Source organism: Neofelis nebulosa, chromosome 6 (assembly GCF_028018385.1).
Source record: "Neofelis nebulosa isolate mNeoNeb1 chromosome 6, mNeoNeb1.pri, whole genome shotgun sequence".
Lineage (NCBI taxonomy): Eukaryota > Metazoa > Chordata > Mammalia > Carnivora > Felidae > Neofelis > Neofelis nebulosa.
This window is the reverse complement of record NC_080787.1, coordinates 144,258,360-144,279,255: the sequence shown is the minus strand read 5'-3', so window position 1 is coordinate 144,279,255 and position 20,896 is coordinate 144,258,360. Positions and strand designations below refer to the sequence as shown.

At 38.0% G+C, this 20,896-nt stretch overlaps 1 long non-coding RNA gene across 1 annotated transcript in view; it reads left to right on the top strand.

The window, feature by feature from the left end:
- LOC131515088 (uncharacterized) overlaps positions 1-19,589 on the top strand; it is a 35,550-nt gene extending 15,961 nt beyond the window's left edge. Inside the window, exons 2-3 of the long non-coding RNA XR_009263428.1 lie at positions 15,510-15,591; positions 18,627-19,589. This is a non-coding gene — a long non-coding RNA (uncharacterized LOC131515088). The remainder of the gene's footprint in view (positions 1-15,509; positions 15,592-18,626) is intronic.
- The last annotated feature ends 1,307 nt before the right edge of the window (positions 19,590-20,896 follow it).

The window sequence follows — 20,896 nt, the reverse complement described above, 5'->3', positions numbered from 1 at the left end:
TCCAGCTTACATTTTTCTAATCACTAAATTGTTGAGCACTTTGTAATATGTCTAAGGTTTTTGTTGGCTTTTAATGAAGTCGGTTTCATTTTCATTACTGAGCTATTGTTCTTCATATTTTCCGTATACAAGCCTTTTGTCACAGAGATAATTTATAAATATTTTCCCTTACTCTTAATTGGATGAAGTCCGGCTTATCAATGTTTTTCTTTTATGGTCATCGCTTTTAGTGTCCTAAGTAATCTTTGCCTATCCCCAGGTGTGAAGACATTTTCCTGGTTTTATTTTTCTACAAGCTTTAGGCCCATCCTTCATCTTGGATAAAATTTTGTGTGTCGTGTAAAGATCGAGGTTCAATTTTGTGGTTTTTTTTCATATGGATGTGCATTTCTTACAGCACCATTTGTTGAAAGGACTGTCTTTCCCCCATTGTGTTGCTTAGGTGTCTTTATCAAAAATTGTCTGAGTGTGGGTCTATTTCTGGATTCTCTATTCTATTTGGTTGCTCTATATCTCTTAATGTCAATATCATATGGTTTTAATTACCGAATGTTTTAGCATCAGCTATTGTAAGTCTTCCAACATTGTGTTTCTTTAAAAAAAAAAAGTTTGGCTAGTCTAGGTTTTTCTAACGTTCATACAATTTTTTTAATTTTTTTAATTTTTTTATTATTTTTTTTACATGTATTTATTTTTGAGAGACAGAGACAGCGCACAAGTTGAGGGAGGTGCAGAGAGAGAATGAGACAGAATCCAAAGCAGGTTCCAGGCTCTGAGCTGTCAGCACAGAGCCCGATGCTGGGCTCGAACTCACAAAACCACGACATCATGACCTGAGCTGAAGTCGGACACTTAACCAACTGAGCCACCGACGCATCCCTAATTTTTTATCTTTTAAAGCCTGTCTGCACTGTGTTTGATGTGATCAGTTTACTGATAAATTTGGGGAGAATTGCCATCTTACCCATATTAAGGCACCCGGTTTACGAACATACTATATTTGTCCATTTATTTAAGTCTTCAATTTTTCTTAGTAATGCTTGTAGTTTTAGTGGAGATGGCTCACAAATCTTTTATTAAATTTATGTCCAAGTAGTTTATGTTTTTGGATTATATTGTGAATAGGTTTAATTTTTTCCCCAAATGTTTATACTAATGTATAGAAGTATAACCGATTTTGGCATATTGACTTTGTATCCCATGATAATGCTAAATCCCTATATTAGCTCTAGTAGTTTTGGTATTAATGCAAATGCACTTGCTTATAAAACTTTGCTTACTCATTTTTTGTTGCTAGTATATACAATGATAACTCATTATTTTATTTTTAACTTGGTAAATTCACTTTTGTTCTAGTATTTGCTTTTCAGATTTCTTACGTGCTTTTTTTCTTTAATGAAAACAAATCATCTGCAAACAGATACAATTTTTTTCAAATCTTTTTATTGTCTGTTAGCACTGGTTGAGACCATTTGTACATCATTAAGTAGAATTGGTGGCAGAAGACACGCTTGCTTTTTTCATTATCTCAGGAAGAAAGTTTTCAGACTTTCACAATGAACTATAATGTGAGGGGTGAGTTATGTGGGCAATATACTTTTCAGGTTGAGGAAGTTCCATCCTCCAATTTCCCCGCTTGCTAGGAGTATTTATGATATGTGGGTATTGGATTCTGTCAAATGCTTTTTCTTCATGTATTGAGATGATCATGTAGTTCTTTATTCGTCAATTAGTATCGTGGATTATGTTGACTGAGTCCAAGGTTAAAATGACCTTGCCTTCCTGAGATAAACTGTACTTGATCATGGTGTAGTATCCTTTTTCTGTGCTGTTATATTCAGCTTATTAATATTTTCATGAGGATTTGTGTTCATGAGAATATGTTCATGAGAACATCAAGCGAGAACATGAGAAAAATTGGACTGTAGTGATTTTATGTCGTAATCCTCTTCTAATTTTGTGATTTCTTTATCAAGTTTTCGCATCTGGTTTGTGAGGGCCTCATAAACAATCAAGTCATCTGCAGACAGATGCGATTTTATTTCTTCCTATCAAATGTTTTTAGGTCTTTTAGCACTGGTTAGAATCTTCGGTACGTTATTGGACAAGATTAGTGAGAGAAGACATTCTTGTCTGTTTGTCTCGGGAAGAAATATTTTTAGTCTTCCACAATTAAATATGATGTTTAGCTGCAAGTTTTCGGAAAATGTTCTTTTCAGGTTGAGGAAGTTCCCTTCTATTCATTTCTCATAAAGTGAGATGAGAAGTATCTCCTCCTTTTCTTAAAGACTTTGTGTAAGATTGGCATTATTTCTTTCTTAATATTTGAATTCACTAGTAAAACCAACGGGGCCTGGAGTTTCCTTCGTTGAACGATTGTGGAAGATTTTGTTTAAAAAATCAAAATCCTTAAATAAATAGAATATATTTAGATTTTATGGTTTATTGAGGAATTTGTTCACTTCATCTGTGTTGTCAATCTTATTGTTATAAAGGTTTTTACAATATTTCCTTAGTAGCTTTTTCATGCTTATAGGATATGGAGAGATACCCCTTTCCCAATCCTAATTTTAATAATTTGTGTTTTCTTTTTTTTCATCAGTCTTGCTAGTTTTATCCACCTATCAGTCTTTTCAAAGAACCAAGCTCTGACCTAATTTTCTAAAATTCTGGCTTCTATTTCACAATCTCTGCTCTTATTTTGTTTGATCAATCTTGTTAGAGATTTACCAATTTTATTAGTTACTTAAAAGAACCAATTTCTGGATTTGTTAATTTCTCTATTTGTTTTCTATTACATTGACTTCCATTCTTATTTTTATTGGTTTTTTTTCTTTTAACTACTTTGGGCTTGATTTTTCTTCTAACTTATTAGAAAGTGACTTTCATCTTTCTTCTTTTTAAATACAGAGTCTTAAATTTCTTTCTAGACACAGCTTTAGCTATATCCCACACACACTGATATGTTGTGTTTTTATTATACTTCACTTTAAATATTTTCTAATTTCTCATAATTTTTTTGACTTATGGATTATTCAGAGGCCTGTTCCCTAACTTAAGTAATTTGGGCTTATGTAGATATTTTATCATTTATTTCTAAAATTCAACTTCACTTTAGTCAGAGACCTTATTCTGTGATATCTCAATCTTTAAAATGTATCACTCTTATCTTATGATCCAACTATATGTTCGCTGTGCACTCAAAAAGAATGTGCAATTGTTGAATCCATGTTTTTTTCTGTATGAATTAGGTCAAGATGATTTGCAGTATTATGTGGATTCTTCTGTATCTTTACTGAACTTTTCCTAGCTGTTCTATCAATTACTGTGTAAAATGGTGTTAAAAATCTCCGACTATTGGGGCGCCTGGGTGGCGCAGTCGGTTAAGCGTCCGACTTCAGCCAGGTCACGATCTCGCGGTCCGTGAGTTCGAGCCCCGCGTCGGGCTCTGGGCTGATGGCTCGGAGCCTGGAGCCTGTTTCCGATTCTGTGTCTCCCTCTCTCTGTGCCCCTCCCCCGTTCATGCTCTGTCTCTCTCTGTCCCAAAAATAAATAAAAAACGTTGAAAAAAAAAAATTAAAAAAAAAAAATCTCCGACTATTAGTTGTGTATACACCTATTTTTTTCCTTTAGTTCTTTCAAGTTTTCTTTTAATGAATCTTAAAACTCCATTATTAGGGTCATTCACATTTATGATTTTTATTCCTTACAATTGATCCTTATGTTATTAATAAGTAGGTTTTTTTATAAATCCCTGGCAATTTTCCTTGTCTTGATGTTCATTATATCTGATATTAATATACTAACCCCAGCTTTCTTATACTTCCTCTGGTAACTATATCCTTTTCAATTCAAAAATTTTCAACTTGTGTGTCTTTGTATTAAAAGATTATTTCTTGGGGCGCCTGGGTGGCTCAGTCGGTTAAGCGGCCGACTTTGGCTCAGGTCATGATCTCGCGGTCCGTGAGTTCGAGCCCTGCATCGGGCTCTGTGCTGACAGCTCAGAACCTGGAGCCTGTTTCAGATTCTGTGTCTCCCTCTCTCTCTGACCCTCCCCCGTTCATGCTCTGTCTCTCTCTGTCTCAAAAATAAATAAACGTTAAAAAAAAATTAAAAAAAAAAAAAAAGATCATTTCTTGGGTACCTGGGTGGCTCAGTCAGTTAAGCGGCCAGCTTCAGCTCAGGCCATGATTTTGGGGCTTGTGAGTTTGAGCCCCACATTGGGCTTTTGTGTAAAGTCTGCTTCGGATCTTCTGATTCCCTCTCTCTCTGCCCCTCCCCCACTTGTGCGTGCGCTCTCTCTCTCTCTCTCTCTCAAAAATAAATAAACTTTTAAAAAAGAGCATTTCTTATAAACAACATATAGTTGGAAATAGCTTTTTAAAAAATAATCCAGTCCAACAATCTTTTCCTTTCATTTGGAGTATTTGGTCCATTAACATGTAAAGTGATTATTGACATAGACTTAAGTCTAGTATTTGCTATTTTTTCTGTTAATTTTTTTGTTTCACTTACCCTTCTGAGTCTTCTGGTACATTATTAAACAATTCATTATTCCATCATTATTTCTCTGTTGGAGTTTTAGCTATACTTCATTTTTTAGTGGTTGTTCCAAGAATTACAATATGCATCCGTGGTTTGACACTGTCTTTTTAGAGTAACCATTTTATCCTTTTCAGAAGTTTAGTATTGCAATAGCATAGTTCTATTTAAAATTCAGACTTTGTGAGATGCCTGGGCCAGTTAAGTGCCCAACTTTGGCTCAGGTCATGATCTGATAGTTCATGGGTTTGAGCCCAGTGTTGGGCTCTGTGCTGACAGGCCAGAGCCTGGAACCTGCTTTGGATTCTGTGTCTTCCTCTCTCTCTGACCCTCCCCTACTCTTGCTCTATTTCTCTCAAAAATGAATAAAATTAAATGAATAAAATAAAATAAATGAATAGACGAATTCATTCATTTATATTGATTCATTAAATAAATGAATAGATGAATTCATTCATTCATTTAAAATAAATGAATAGAATAAATGAATAAAATGAAATTAAAAATTAAATTCAGACTTTGTGCTCTGGTTGTCATATCTAGTGCCTTTACACATTTAAAATCCTTAGTCAGTATAGTTTTTGCTTTAAAGGTTTATACGATTTTAGGGGTGCCTGAGTGGTTCAGTCAGTTGAGCATCCGACTTCAGCTCAAGTCATGATTTCACAGTCTGTGAGTTCGATCCCCACGTCAGGCTCTGTGCTGACAGCTCAGAGCCTGGAGCCTGCCTCGGATTCTGTGTCTTCTCTCTCTCTGACCCACCCCTGCTTGCACTCTGTCTCTCTCTCTCTCTCTCAAAAATAAATAAACATTAAAAAATTAAAAAAAGGATTTATATGATTTTATAGATGTTAAAGGAAAAATTAAATGTTCTGCTTCATTTTATTTATTTATTTATTTATTTATTTATTTCTTACTTACTTACTTATAGAGTTTATTTGTTTTGCGAGAGAGAGCACAGGTGGGGAGAGGGGCAAGAAGAGAGGGGGAATTCTGTGCAGGCTCCATGGAGTCAGTGCAGAGAACTGACATGGAGCTTGAACTCATGAAACCGTGAGATCATGACTTCAGCTGAAATCAAGAGTCAGATGTTCAACCCACTGAGCCACCCAGGCGCCCCTAAATGTTTCCTGTATACACTCTCACATTTATCATTTTCAGGGCTCTTCATTTCTTTCTGTAGATCTGAATTTCCATCTGGTATCACTTTTCCTCCAGCCTGAGGAACTTCTTTTAGAGTTTTCCTAGTAAAGATTTTTTTTTGGTGACAAACTTTCTCAGTTTTTATTATCTAAAAATGTCTTTTATCTTTATTTTTGGAGGATATTTTCTCTGGATATAAAATTCTTGGATGACATTTGGTTTTTGTTCAGTACTTTAGCGATGTCATTCCATTTTTTATGGATTCTATTGTTTCTGAACAGACATTACCAGTTATTTATACTTCTATTACCTTATATATAATATATGATTATTATCTGGATACTTTTAGGATTTTCCCTTTATCTTCAGGGTTTAGCAATTTTATTAGGATCTGCCTAGGTGTGGTTTTCTTTTTTTTTTTTTTTCAACGTTTTTTATTTATTTTTGGGACAGAGAGAGACAGAGCATGAACGGGGGAGGGGCAGATAGAGAGGGAGACACAGAATCGGAAGCAGGCTCCAGGCTCTGAGCCATCGGCCCAGAGCCTGATGCGGGGCTCGAACTCACGGACCGCGAGATCGTGACCTGGCTGAAGTCGGACGCTTAACCGACTGCGCCACCCAGGCGCCCCCCTAGGTGTGGTTTTCTTTGTGCTTTCCCTATTGGCAATTTGCTAGTTTCTTGGAACCATAGGTTGATCTTTTTTTCAGCTAATATGGAAAATTCTCTGCTATAATTTCTTGAAATTTCTGTTATGCCTCATATTCTCTTTTCTCTTACTATTCTCTTACAGGTTATTGAAGTGCTGTTCATTTTATTTTCATTTTTTTTCCCTTTATGTCCTTAAGATTGGATAAATTTTATTGATCTGTTTTCAGGTTCACAAACTCTTTCCTCTGCTCCTGTCAACCAGTGAATATTTCTTCACAGATATTGTACATTTCAGTTATTAAATTTCTATTTGATTCCTTTTTATAGTACTTCTCTGATAATTTCTCCATCCTTTTATTCATTATGGCCATATTTTCCTTTAAGACCTTAAACATATTTAGTATTGCTGTTGTAAAATTTTATTTGCTGTCTATTTGCTATTTTTATTTGCAAACATCTGGGCCATATGAGGACCTGTTACTATTAACTAATTTTTCTTTTGCCTGGGGGCCATGTTTCTTTGCATTCCTGAAAATTTTGGAGTATATGCTGGACACTGTGGATGATCTGTTGTAGGAAGTATGGGTATGGTGTCTTGTTATAAAACATGTTGACATTTAAATCCTGTCAAATCACATTGATCCTATCAGGATTGTTTTTACTTTTGTAAAGATTGGTCTCTTTCAGTTTTGGACCAAATTCTCAGGTGTGCCTCTTACTCTAGCATATGGTTATTGTGAACCAAATGCCCGCTTTCCTCAGTGTAGACTCTTGATTACTATTAGGATGGGGCTCCAGTGTCTCCTAAAAGCCCAAAGCCACAAGCATCATTGATTAGCCCTTATCCCGGTAGCAGGCCATCTCTGCCTGGGCCTGCAGAATCTCACCCTTCCACACCATCTGCCCAACCCCAGCCTTGCTGTCTTGTGAGTCCGTGCACCGTTCTGGCACTCCCACCCCATACAACTCTCTTCTTGTGTACTCTGCTCTTAACATTCCCCGTTTCTGCAGCCTGGGACTCCAGTATCTGCCTCCACTCAGCAAGACTGCTACTCTGCTGGGCTTCACCTTCCTGATTTGTGGCAGAAAATACCAGCAGGCAGGAAATCAGGACATTCACGGAACAACTGTCGGGCGTCCCTCATCTGTGTCCCTTCTCGCAAGGATTACCTCCCGTGCTGCCTGGTTGTCAATGCCTGAAAGCAGCACACTCATATATTTTGTCCAGTTTTATAATTGTTGGGAAAGCAAGTTTTGTACCAGTGACACTGTCATGGCCAGAAGGAGAAATTTATGTGTATGATTTTTCAACAATTTTGACTATTATACTTGACACCCAAATAGCTCTCGTCTTTTATTAACGTTACCATCTTTGTGAGAGCCAATTCCTTCGTATTGTTTTTCGATGTCCATGGAGCCTTTTTCTTTTTTCTGGTGCATAGATAATCTCTATCTTACATAGTTCAAAAGTCATTGTTTTATAAAACTGGATCTATATCTACATATAGTTATTTGTAGATGTGTATATTTATTGATGGGCATATACAATTTAAAATAATAAGTGTATAGGTACATATTTACCTATTCCGTATCTATATTCATATACTTTTTGGTATTTTTCCTTTATTATTTAGTGCCATATCTCTGTAAGTCAATTTGAATCCAGCTAAATCATTCTTTCTAATAATATGAATGTATCAAAAGTTATTCAACCAATACGTTTTTTTTTTTCAACCAATACATTTTTGAAAGAAATGGTTAGGGGAACTGAGCTACTCCTTTAACAGGCAAACTTCATGATAGTTTATGTGTATTTTTCAGAGTTTGTTGCACAGGTTTCTGTCATTTCCCTGGTTTTATAACAGATGAAATTTCATTCTCTTTGTTCCTTTATTCTCTCCTGTGAATTTTTGGGAGGGGAGTTATACAGCTATGTACTCTCTAGGCCTTGTGTCTCAGAAGTCCTAACACCATGTTTTTAATAAATTCTTGCTCAACGCATGAATTAGCAATTAATAAGCAAGTAAATACAATGAAATTTTAGTGGTTAAGAGGGACTGTAATCACATTTGCACTTTCTTAGCTGCCGTTTTTCGACTGTCTGGTTATAAAGTGGTAATATTCATTGTGCTACTTTAAGCGTGCAATTAGCAAAAGAATATAAAAAACAAAAACCATTTGTAATATTATTTCCCAGCGATATTCGATCATTTCCAATTTTTTATTCTATGCCTATGTGGATATATGTATAGATCCTTTCTATGCATAGCATAGATTGAGAATGTAATTAAGTATTCCTTAAAAGTATTATTATTTTTTAAGTTTATGTATTTATTTTGAGAGAGAGAGTGCACAAGTGGGGAAGGGGCAGAGAGGGAGGGCGAGAGAGAGAATCCCAGGCAGGCTCTGCACGGTCAGTGCAGAGCCCCATGTGGGGTTCGAACTCATGAACTGCGAGATCATGACCTGAGCCAAAGTTGGAAGCTTAACCGACCGAGCCACCCAGCGCCCTAAAAGGATTCTTCTTAATGACTGTATAACTTTCGATTTTATGATGTAGCTTGGCTTAACCAATTCCTTGTTCTCAAATACTTGGGGTTTTCTTTCCCCCCACTATTTTATTTTTATTTATTTATTTATTTATTTATTTATTTATTTATTTAACGTTTATTTATTTTTGAGACAGAGAGAGACAGAGCATGAATGGGGGAGGGTCAGAGAGAGGGAGACACAGAATCTGAAACAGGCTCCAGGCTCTGAGCTGTCAGCACAGAGCCCGACCCAGGGCTCGAACTCACGGACCGCGAGATCATGACCTGAGCCGAAGTCGGCCCCTTAACGACTGAGCCACCCAGGCGCCCCTCCCCCCCACTATTTTAAACAACAGTGCAAGGGACATCCTTGTACACAAACTTCTGTCTGCATGCCCCAATCCTTATCCACTGTCACTGAACTCAGTAAAAAGGTGTTGAATATAGGAACTTAGGACATCTCATTTGGATTTAAGTCTTGTCTGTGTCCCAGATCTGAGGTGATCTTAGATTGTAATTTTCAATTCAGTTAGAGCAAGTTGGAAAAGAAGCATTTATAGAATTTTTTTTTTTTTTTTTAAATCTCCATTCCTTTGGAAGCCTATGGGCTCCCTGAAAAGGAATTTGACTGTTCCTGGCCAGCCCAGCATTTAATCCCAACCTGTCACCAGTTTCTATGAAGTGAGGTTTCTATTACTTCCTGGATTGCTCTAGTCTATCAGAGGTCACCATCTCCAATTTAGCCTAGATGTGGATGGGAAAATACCCTGTACAGCCCTAGCATCCAAAGAACATTGGTGCCAAATTCAATTACTGGAAAAGGAGAAAGGGCTCTGAATCCATTTAAAAAGCTTCTCAGATTCCTACCACTCGTGCTTCCCACACAGTCCTTCTGACAGCTTTTTTGTAATTTCACATTGTCAACTGCTTTTGTGGTTGGGGTTTCATTTATTGAAAAAAAAAAAATCTCAGCTTCAAGTAGAGACAGTTATGTCTTTACCATATGTCTGAGTGTGCCTGAGTGGAGTGAATATTATAGATATGTGATTACCCAAGATGATCTCATTTCACGTAGCTTTCCTCTTTTCAGATTTCCAAGCATGTTGATTTTCCAAATATAAGTATTAATTCTAGATTGCTGAGGCCACTGGTGCTGTGAACTGCCTTGTGGTCCTCTGAAGGAATGAAGGCATTCTTAAAGTCTTTTTTCATTTTATTTCTAAATTCTCTTTTGTAGAAATTCCCCACATTTCCTTTCGTTCAATTTGGAGAGCTTTTTCTTTTCTGTGATTAAGGAATAAATGAATTCATTTTCCGTTGAGGAAACGGCACAATGTATTTTTTTTTCTGTACCTGCAAAATTTGTTTTCACAATTGCATTTCAGTAAACCACCTAACAGTCATGAGAGATTAGCAGTGTTTTCTCTCTCTGCCACACAGTCTTATAATTTGTCTGGAACACGAATGAATCAAGAAATGCAGCTTTGCAGACTGTTTTGAGTATTACAGAATATTGCTTTAACTATTGGGTCAGTCTAGGGTACATGAGTCTGCCATTTAAATCGTTAAGAACTATTTCCAGAGAAGATACACTTTATGCTGCTGATGCAGCTTCCCTTTCATTCTTTTTAAGTTCAAATTTCATAATTAGAATGTGATGAACAATAGGATTCTCACAGAAGAAAGACATTTTCTTGGCTTCCTTTCGACTATTGCCTTTGAACGTGGGATAAATGGAATATTCTGCAGGCTCGCTAAATCTTCTGCTCCCTCTCACACTGTTACATTTCTGACCATTTCAGCGAGACAAACATAACTCCTCGGATGGTGTTGCCCCTAGACGAAACTTCCAAAGTTCATACTCAACTGTCCTAACTGGTAGCAGCCACGAGGAATTCTTTCGGAAGATAATGTGTCAATATATTGGGATGTTAGTCTCTAAGAACAGGAGCCATTTTGTCCCTCCAAATATATTTTCTGTCTCATTCTCTGTTTCTTTTTTGGAAAAATTTCTACAAGCATCACTCATGCTAAACCCAAATTTTTCTTGTAGTTCTTGTAAACGGAATCTTCCATTTTGACCTGTGTAAATTCTGCCTATGATGACAAAATTTGCCGAATGGACACGTCTCATTTGAGCCATGGAATGTCAGGTGAAACCAGAACCCACATTTGGAGTTCAGAGTAGCTCCCGCTTTACTGTGGCAATGCTGTATTATCAGGGGAAGCCAAGTGATTTCCACAGATGCGAACCAGTTGAACATTCATATACAGGTGTGTGTGTGTGTGTGTGTGTGTGTGTGTGTGAACATTTAAGTTTTTATTTCTCTGCTGGGTTGGATTGTAAGCACATTTTAGATTTTTAAAAATTTGTTTAAATGTTTATTTTTTTGAGAGAGAGAGAGCGAGAAAGGGGGAGGGAGGGCGGACACACACACACGCACACACACACACACACAGAATCTGAAGCAAGCTCCAGGCTCTGAGCTGTCAGCACAGAGCCTGACTCAAGGCTCAAACTCACCAACCCCGAGATCGTGACCTGAGCTGAAGTCGGACACTCAACCAACTGAGCCACCCAGGTGCCTCAGCACCTTTTAGTTTTTCCAGAAATTGCCAATTGACTTTCCAGAGTAGCTGTGCCATTTGCATTCCCAGTATTGATTTTTGAGCGATCCAGTGCCTCTGCAGCCTCGCCAGCATCTAGTGTTGTCATCATTTTATTTTAGCTTTTCCGATAGGTGCGTAATGAAAGCACGTCACAGTTCTACTTTGCTTTGTCTTAATGCCCCGTGATGTTGAACACCTTTTCTTGCGCTTCTTCACCATTCATATATCCTCTCAGGTGAAATGTCACTTCATGTGATTTGCCCCTTTTCTAATTGGGTTGCTAGTTTTGCTATTTGGTTTTAAGAGTTTTTATACATTGTAGAGGTGAGTCCTTGGTCACACATGTGGTTTGCAAAAATATTCTTCTGGTTTGTAGCTTGTCTTTTCCTCTTCCTAAATGGGCCTTCCTAAAAACAATAGTTTTTAATTTTGATGAACCACAACTTAGTGATTTTTTTTTTCTTCTATGGGTTGCACATTATGGTATTATGTCTAAGAACTCTTAAACAGTCCTAGGTCCCAAATATTGTATCTCATGTTTTCTTCTGAAAGTTCTATGGTTTTACACTTAAGTTTATAATCAATTTTGGGGAGTCTGGGTGGCTCGGTTAAGCGTCTGACTCTTGATTTCGGCTCAGGTCATGATCTCATGGCTTCGTGAGTTCGAGCCTTGCACGGGACTCTGTGCTGATGGAGCAGAGCCTGCCTGGAATTCTCTTTCCCTTTCTCTTGCCCCTTTCCCGCTCGTGTTCTCTCTCTCTCTCTCTCTCTGTCTCTCAAGATAAATGAATAAACCTAAAAAAGTTAAAAAAACTTATAATCAATTTTCAGTTAATTTTCACAAAAGATTTGTGGTTCATTAGTAGCCGAAGGGTATCCAATGGCTCCAACATCACTTGTTGAAAAGATGGTCTTTCTTCCGTTCACCTGGTCTTACACCTTTGTCAAAAATCAGTTGGCTCTTTCTGATATTTCTTCTCTCTTCTGTTGATCTATGTGTTTCTATCTCAGCCAGTTCAACATAATCATGATTGTGGTCTATAGACGATGCATATCCTAACCAACACTCGTTATTTTCTATTTTTTTTGATAGTGGCCATTCTAATGGGTGGGAAGTAATGGTTTTCTAATATTTTAGTTTGACTTTTTGCTTCCCTACTGATGGAAAACATTTACCCACACTATTCCCTTCTTTCATTATTTTTTCATCTATTTTTATCAAAATTATTTTATTCTATATGAAATAAGTTAAAAGCCTTGATCTCTTTATTTCCAGGAACACTGGCATTATAGGGACTATATTTTTCTTAAAAATTTTGCAATCGTTGAGTTGAAACCTTCTTTATATGATACTATTTCTTTTTATTTCTAATAGTGTTTATTTGTGACATCCATTTTTTCTTCCTAATTAGTGTTACCCATAGATGGTTAATTTTAATAGTCTTTTCAAATAATTTTTTTTACTGACCCTTCAGATAAATTATTAGTTTCTACTTTGTTGTTATTAATTTTTTATTTCCTCCTTTCAAGTTTCTTTTGAGTTTACTCAGTGGTTAGTTTTCTAACTTCTTAATTTGAATGTCTAGTTCATTGCATTTCTATAGTATTTTCTTTACTAATATTAGACTAATACTTCCCTTCAAGTACAGCTTTAGCTGCAGCCTACAACTTTTGATTTGAAGTTATGATATGAGTTTTATTATCTTTGTTGTTGTTCTGCTTCAGATATTTATAAACTTTGCATTATGATTTTTTTCAGAAACGCACACATAATTTAATAGTAACTTTAAAATTCTAATAGTAACTTTAAAATTCTAAATACATAGTGTTTGGTTTCTAATTTTAATAGGTGGTGGTCTACACGAAACTAAGATTTGTAAATATAAGAAATGTATAAATATATGTGTATGCTCCTATTGTGTTTTGGGGAGTGAATACAAAGAAAAAAAGTCTGGAAGATTATATATCAAAGTGTTAATAGCAGTTATCCCTAACTGCTGGAATTTAAAAAGGCTCTTTTTATGTATTTGCATGTTTCCGTTTCTTCTGATTTTGAAATGTAAATATGTCTTAGTTTTTACTAGAGAAACATGGTTGTTTACATTTATGGGAGATAAAAAAGAGACCTGGTGAATATAAACAACCTTTATATAAGAACTCATTTTTAATCCTCTCTAGATTTTAGAGTTCTGAATTTTCTCATTGAGATACCAAAGAAAAAACAAAACAGAATTTAAAAATCCCATTAGTTTCTTTGACATGGGTTTTAAGGCAAATTTATGCTTAGTTATTATAAATTTTCTGTTTATATTAGAAAAGAACTTAAGTTCAATAATCGTTGGCATCCAGAGAACTCTCTTTCTTTTGAGTTGATTTTTTTCCTTTTTTTTTTTGTTTTTCATTTGTTTCATCCCATCTACTATTTCAACATGTTTGTAATTGAGGGATGGTGGTTGAATCTACAATGTCATATTAGGAAATCTGGAGGTCTCTGTTTTATTTGTTTGCTTATTTGATTGTTAACATATCTGAATCTGTGCTGGATTATTATATCCTAGAAGACAAAAGTCGGGTTTTGTTATTTATCTCTGTATATCGAGGCACAGAACCTAGCATATTATAGAAGCTTTAAAAATGTTTCGCTACTGGGTGGGTTTTGGAATACAAAGATACATATCACAGATACTATACGTCCAGTTATAAGATAAATGAGTACTGGGGATGTAATATATAGCACTCGACTGTAGTTAAGATGGCTGTACTGTATGTTTTTAAGCTGCCTAGAGGGTAGAGCCTAAAAGCTTTCATCACAAAGAAAACAGCATATTTTTGGTAGTTATATGAGGTGATGGACGTTAAGTAAACACTTAGCGTGGTAATTATTTTGCAACATATGTAAATTGAGTCATTATGCTGTACATCTTAAACTTATATGTGTTCTGTGTCAATTGTGGTTCAATAATACTGAAAAAAAAATAGAAAAGTGATATTTATAGAAATGCTGTCTTTAATTAGCTTCTTCCTGAACTGAAAGTAAATGCTTGGACCCTCTCACATCCTTAGCATATTGCTGGACCTGTGGCATTGCTTCAATGTATACTTGTTGGATGAATGAATGAATGGCCATTTGATTGTAATTTTGTTCAATCGTGTCATTTAGAACAGGTGAATTTGCCCCCTCCCCTTTATTTGAAGGGAGATCACAGGTAAAGAAAACTCTGGAAAATCAATACTTTGCTTTCTAATTGGCACTATGATCTGTAAATCAGACTCATATCAGTTGCTCTTATCTTTTTCTATTCTAATCCCTCCTGTAACACTTTCCTTCACCCCTCCCAAATCAATAAGTAGGAAGAATTCTTTCAACCTGGACTCAAATGGACCAGGGCCAACAGACAGGGTTTGATATTCTTTTTTCAATGTTATACTTTGGAAATAAATATAAATCATTCCTGTATCTTTTTCTCTCTTCCCTCCAAATCCCCCTAGCACTGAACATCTCGAGACCGCACCGGCAACCTAGCAGGGGGGTCAGGTGGCCGGGCTCGGTCTTGGCATTCTCGATTCTCCGTCTTGTTGGTATTCTCAGATTAACTTCAATTTCCAATTTCATAGGCCCCCGAACTTCTTGTTTTCCAAGCTTTGCTTTAGGCCCGCTTCTGCGAAAAAAATTTTTTTTTTTTATGAATCAATAGACGACCCTCGAATTTTCCCTGTGTTAATAATTTCTTACTCTTTGAATTTGGCAGTGTGCTGACAAAGACAATTTTTGTCTTTTAGCGGCATTAGCCTGAGGCAGATTGATACTTGGTACTTATGCCCTGTGTTACACTCCAGTTGACTGACACAGGGGTAGGGTGAAGAAATATTGTGCTTTGTCTCATTGGTCCTTGCATTTTGGTGAATATAGTCTTTTTTTTTTTTTTTTTTTTGGAGGGAGGTTCTGACTTTCAAATATGTTTTTTATCCACATTTTGTGAATGTTCACTCTAATGATTTCCCCTAATATGTTTATATTGCCCCATTACACAGATCTATGGACACGTCCACACTGATGATAGACCCTAATGTCTTAAGACTACACCCAGGAGAATAATAATGTTTTGGTATTTCGGTGAGTAAATTTCCCTGGAAGGGGTATTAGAGAGATCTGGCTGACATTAAACTCTGCGGTGGGTTAGACGTGTATTTTTATACACTTGTAACATATGTTCATTGGAGTTCCTTTTTCTTCAACAAATATAAACAGGTTTTTTTTCCTAATAAATAATTCATCCTTATTTTAGAAATTCAGGAAGTACAGAAAATATGAAGGAGGAAAAACAGGTCTTTTTTAAATTGTAACACTTGGAGGTTAACATTCACATTTTTGCTCTATATTCTTCCAGGGGTTTTTTTTTTGCTCTATATTCTTCCAGGGTTTTTTTTTCACTTCCTCAAACACAATATATATATATTCTCACACGTAAATATATATTCTTACGCTTTTTACATTTACAAAAAATGTGATCACCATATGCATAGGTTTTAACCTGCCTTTCCCACTGAGGTCTTTCATCCAAACCTGAATCAACGTGTTCCTCTACAAGCAAGGATTTTACCATTTGACTCCTCTAATATCAAAACAGTTTCCCTTCTAAGGCTTTGCGGTGTTTATTATACACCATTTTGTAAGAGTTCTTTACCGAGGCAATCCAAGCCACAGTGTGTAAACCTTTGAGGGAAAACCTCCAAAAGCAGTCATGGAAATGTGAAGGTGAGCTAGAAAGAAAGCGAGAGTGTAAAACTCAAGAAAGGAGGAAGAGACTGTATGCAGCAGGGGAAGTGGGGGACCAGGTTTTGAGAATCATAGCATTTCACTTCCTTTGGTTCTTCAAAAAAGAGAACAAGTTAGCTGCTGAACTCTATGTTCCCTCATGATGCAGTGATGTTCCTCATTGTCACAGACATTCTGCCATTACTGCAGGTGCCACTGCCCACCTGGGCAATGGCTTGAATCAAACTTTTTAATGTTTTTATTTATTTTTGAGAGAGAGAGAGAGAGAGGGAGAGAGAGAGAACTAGTGGGAGAGGAGCAGAGAGAGAGGGAGACACAGAATCCGAAGCAGACTCCAGGCTCTGAGCTGTCAGCACAGAGCCTGATGTGGGGCTCAGACTCTTGAACCATAAGATCATGACCTGAGCCGAAGCCAGATGCTTAACCGACTGAGCCACCCAGGTGGCCTGATAACTTGTGAAATATTAAAAAAATAACTGATAATAGAAAACAAAAAAAGATCACATGGTGTAATACATGTACATAATTAATGTACATAATTACATATGTAATTCATATGCATGTATGAATATCCATATTCATATATATGTATGTAGTACATATATATTCATATATATGTATGTACTACATATATATTCATATATATATTCACATATATATTCATATATATATGTACCTGATTATATACATATTATATATACATTATATATACACATATACAAACATAATATGAATTGATATTACAGGCTAGAACACATACATATCTGTTATGTGAGTCAATAAAAATAAACTGAACTGACCTATTACAAAAATTCAGAGTGGATTATCAAGCACACCCAACTCTATGCTATATCCAAAGAGACACCTAAAATGCAATTAAGAAAAGTTAAATAGAAAGATAAAGTTATGCCAGGAAAATGTAAACAGAAATAGAATTAAAGGTCAGAATATTAACATCAGACAAGGTAGAATTCAGGCCAAAGAACATTAATAATGACAGAAATGAAACTTTATAATGCTTAAGGCTATACTTCACACAAGATGTGATAATTAAGAATATTTATGCAGGAAATGACAGTGGGAAATTTCATGAAGCAGAAACCACAGTAGGCATAAAAAGTCACTAATAACCGGAGACTGACTCACCGCTCCCAGAACAATATATATCGAATCGTCTCCTCCCCATGAAAAGCAACGATAGAGAAGATGTAAACAACACTATAAGGTAGCTCTTCAGGATATGTTTCAAATGCGCAAACCTCCCTCCACTTTCTGTTTTAAAAAATGTTTATGTATTTATTTTGAGAGAGGGAGAGAGAGAGAGAGAGAGCGAGAGAGCACAAGTGGTGGGGCGGGGGTTGGGGGGCAGGGAAGAGGGGCAGAAAGAGAGAATTCCAAGCAGGCTCCTTGCTGACAACGCAAAGCCCAGCAAGGGGCTCAATCCCACAAACGGTGCCATCCGACCTGAGCTGAAATCAAGAGTCGGATGCTTAACTGACTGAGCCACCCAGACGCCCCTCCCTCCACTTTCTAAGTGTTCACGGATCCTTTGCAAAAATTGATGACGTGTGAATTACACCACAAGGAAAATCTCAATAAATTTTAACAAAGTAGAAACGGCAGAACAAAATTATCTGACAATGCAATGCAATGCATCTGCAGTTCAACACAGGGTAAGTCCCTTTCACTTGGAAATAAAAATAACAGTGTTAAATAATTCGTGGGTCAAGTGGCGAATGCAAACCCAAAATGCAGAATTTAACAGGGATGAATACATATATCAGAATGTTGGGATATAACTGAGTCATTACTAAGGAAAAAAAAAAGTCATGACACAAAATACTTAGATCAATAAAACATTAAACGACAGAAATTAACTAGGTGACTCAAAAAGTTGGAGAAAAGAAGCAAAAGGGAGGTAATTAACAAAGACACAAGCACACAGGTAGGAGTTAGATTACAGAAAACAGAATGTGCCCTTCATTGCTTCAGTATTTGTGATCAGTAAAGATTGGGAACCGCACGGCAGAGAAAACAAAGGCCGTGGTTGCCTCCGCACCACACGAGGGACGGGGGCCGAGTAAAAGTGAGTGAGAAAGTCCTCTACGTGCTAATCTGCACCACTTTTGTTAACTGCCAAAGGCAAGGTGCGAGATGGTGTCATACGAAAGAGGAAAACATAAAAGTACCTTTTCCTCTGCTCGTTTTTACATAAAGAAATCTTGGAGGGACTACGGAGGAACCAACACAGACGATTTCTTGATGGGGTGACCCTTAAGGCACAGGGGGTATGAGGACAGGGGGTTTGGCAGGAGACTTCTCACTCAACAACGTGTTTGTTTATTTGTTTGTTTGTTTGCTTGTTTTTAAAGGAGGTTTCAGGCCTGGCACAGAGCCCACCGTGGGCTTGAACTCACCACCCTGAGATCAAGACCTGAGCTGAGACCAAGAGTCAGACGCTCAACCAGCTGAACCACCCAGTCACCCCTCAACAACGTTTTTAAGCAATGAAATTTGGGGACCTTTTTAATAGAGTAAAAACAACAGCAGCAAATGTGCACAAGACCCAGGCAGATAGGAGAAATATTTTTCTAAGTCTCCAGGCTAAGAAATAAAGAAGAACTGCTGAGGAGGCTGAGCGACGTCCCAGACGTCAACCTGCTCTCTGACACAGGAGGAGCGGGGTCAGGCACCAGGCAAGGCTCCACGCGGGGTCGGCTGCGCAGGGAGGCCTTGCGCTCCTGGCGCGGACAACCGTCCCCCGGCACCTGCTTCTGCGCCTGCAGACGCTTCTCGTTCAGAGCGAGCGAGGTTGGCGGGCTTCTGCTGCTCAACGCCTTTTCTTCTTCCTTCTGGGCCTGATAGAAAAGCAGGGTCCCAACAGGGCTCAAGAGACCGGGCCAGGAGCTGGCTTAACTTCTCCTTAGCGGAGACGGCTTAAAGGAGGTGCCCGTGCAACACGTCGATGAATATATCGTATATTTAGCTAAGTTCACCCGCAGGCATGGGCACATGCCTAAGGAAGACATTTTAATCACAGACTGGCAGTTTTTCTTTTTTTAGACATTAGAATCTGTTTTCCTCACACAGTAGGAACACAAAATATCAAGGAACTCATGAAGTTCCTGAATTTTATTTTTACACTCATAATTTTGAGAAGAGTCTTAACAGATTTAATCCAAATTTAGTGTTAAAAAAAAAAAAAAAAAGGCTGCTCTGGGACCGCAACTATAAATGCCACGTTTCAATCCAGAGCAAATTTTTTACAGCTGAGCTGGCAGATCTTTAAAGAGGTCTTGTCAAAACAGAAACCATCACGAACCAAAAAAAAAAAAAAGAAACACTTACCTGCCTGTCTGCTGAAGCCCCTGGGTGCAGAAATGAAAAAAAACTCGCAATATTGCACAATTAGAAGATACAGCTTCTGTGGCCAGATGTTTCTCTATGTGTTCTTTCTTTCCTTCCTTCTCTCCAGGAAGAAAGTAGTAAGACCACAAAGGGAGTTGGTCATTTATTAGCATAAAATACCGAATTGACGCTTGGTTCCGAGCGGTGATTTCTATTAGTAAGGACCACCCACATTTATCGATCTTGCCTACAAGATCCCGCTCGGCCCTGGAGTATCTGAATATGAAACATTGCCCAGGAACCTACTTTGGAGAGGGTGGAGGGGAGTCGCAGAGTACCTGGGGGGCAGGGAGGGCAGGTGGGGTCGGGGGATAATGTTGAAAAGAGAGGTTAGAAAGGAAAAGGGAATGCCAGGCTGTCTACCTGCAGTAAACACATCTGCCATGGGAAAGTAAAGAACTGGCTTAGACTTTGTTCTGGACCCATCCGTTGGGTGGGCGTGTGGAAACAGACTTTACCTGTACAGACTAAAGGCAGAGTTGACCTCGCACCGCGTTCCTGCACCAGTCACTTCTGCAAGTCTCTGCACCGTAATAGCTGTTCCTTGAGAGAGAAAGAACGCATGGATTGTCAGTCAGAGGGGTGTGCTTTTCAGGTGTGCAGAGCCAAGTAAAATGACTCCCTAAGTTTTTAGAAATCTGGGGGCGGGGGCTGCATCTGGCCTTAAAATCCCTCTGAAATCCTTTGTAGAATAAAGCATAAATCCGTGAACTTAAACTTCTTTGTGGCGTCTCCCAGTTTTGCTTGAAGGACCCCCCCCCCCGCCCAGACAAACAGAAGGAAAGGAAAGCTGAGTGGGAACAGAAACGTATTTTAGCTACAGGGTGGTGGACAGTGAAAGGGGTGGGGGGCAGAGGTCCCAGATTCCCACCCTCCTCTGCCACTTTCAACTAGACCTCTCTCTCCCTCTCTCTCTCTCTCTCCAACACAGCTGAAACAGCACAGCTCTGTTCTCCTGCTTTCACTGGAACTCCCCCCCTCTCATTCCCTGGACTCGGCCTCCCCTTCCCCACCCCCTCGGGCTCTTCGGCCTGGCGTCTTTGTCCTCAAGTCTAGAATTATCGGCAAAGGTGCCACAGAAATGCTCGGGTGCCTGGGGCCTGCCAAACACCTACCCACACATAAAACCGACCCAGACATCTCTTCCTGTCTCTTGCTAGATGCCTGCTGCTGAGTATCCGATTCCCTCTGTGTGATCTGCCACCTCCCCAGCATTCCTGGGAAAACCTCGTCT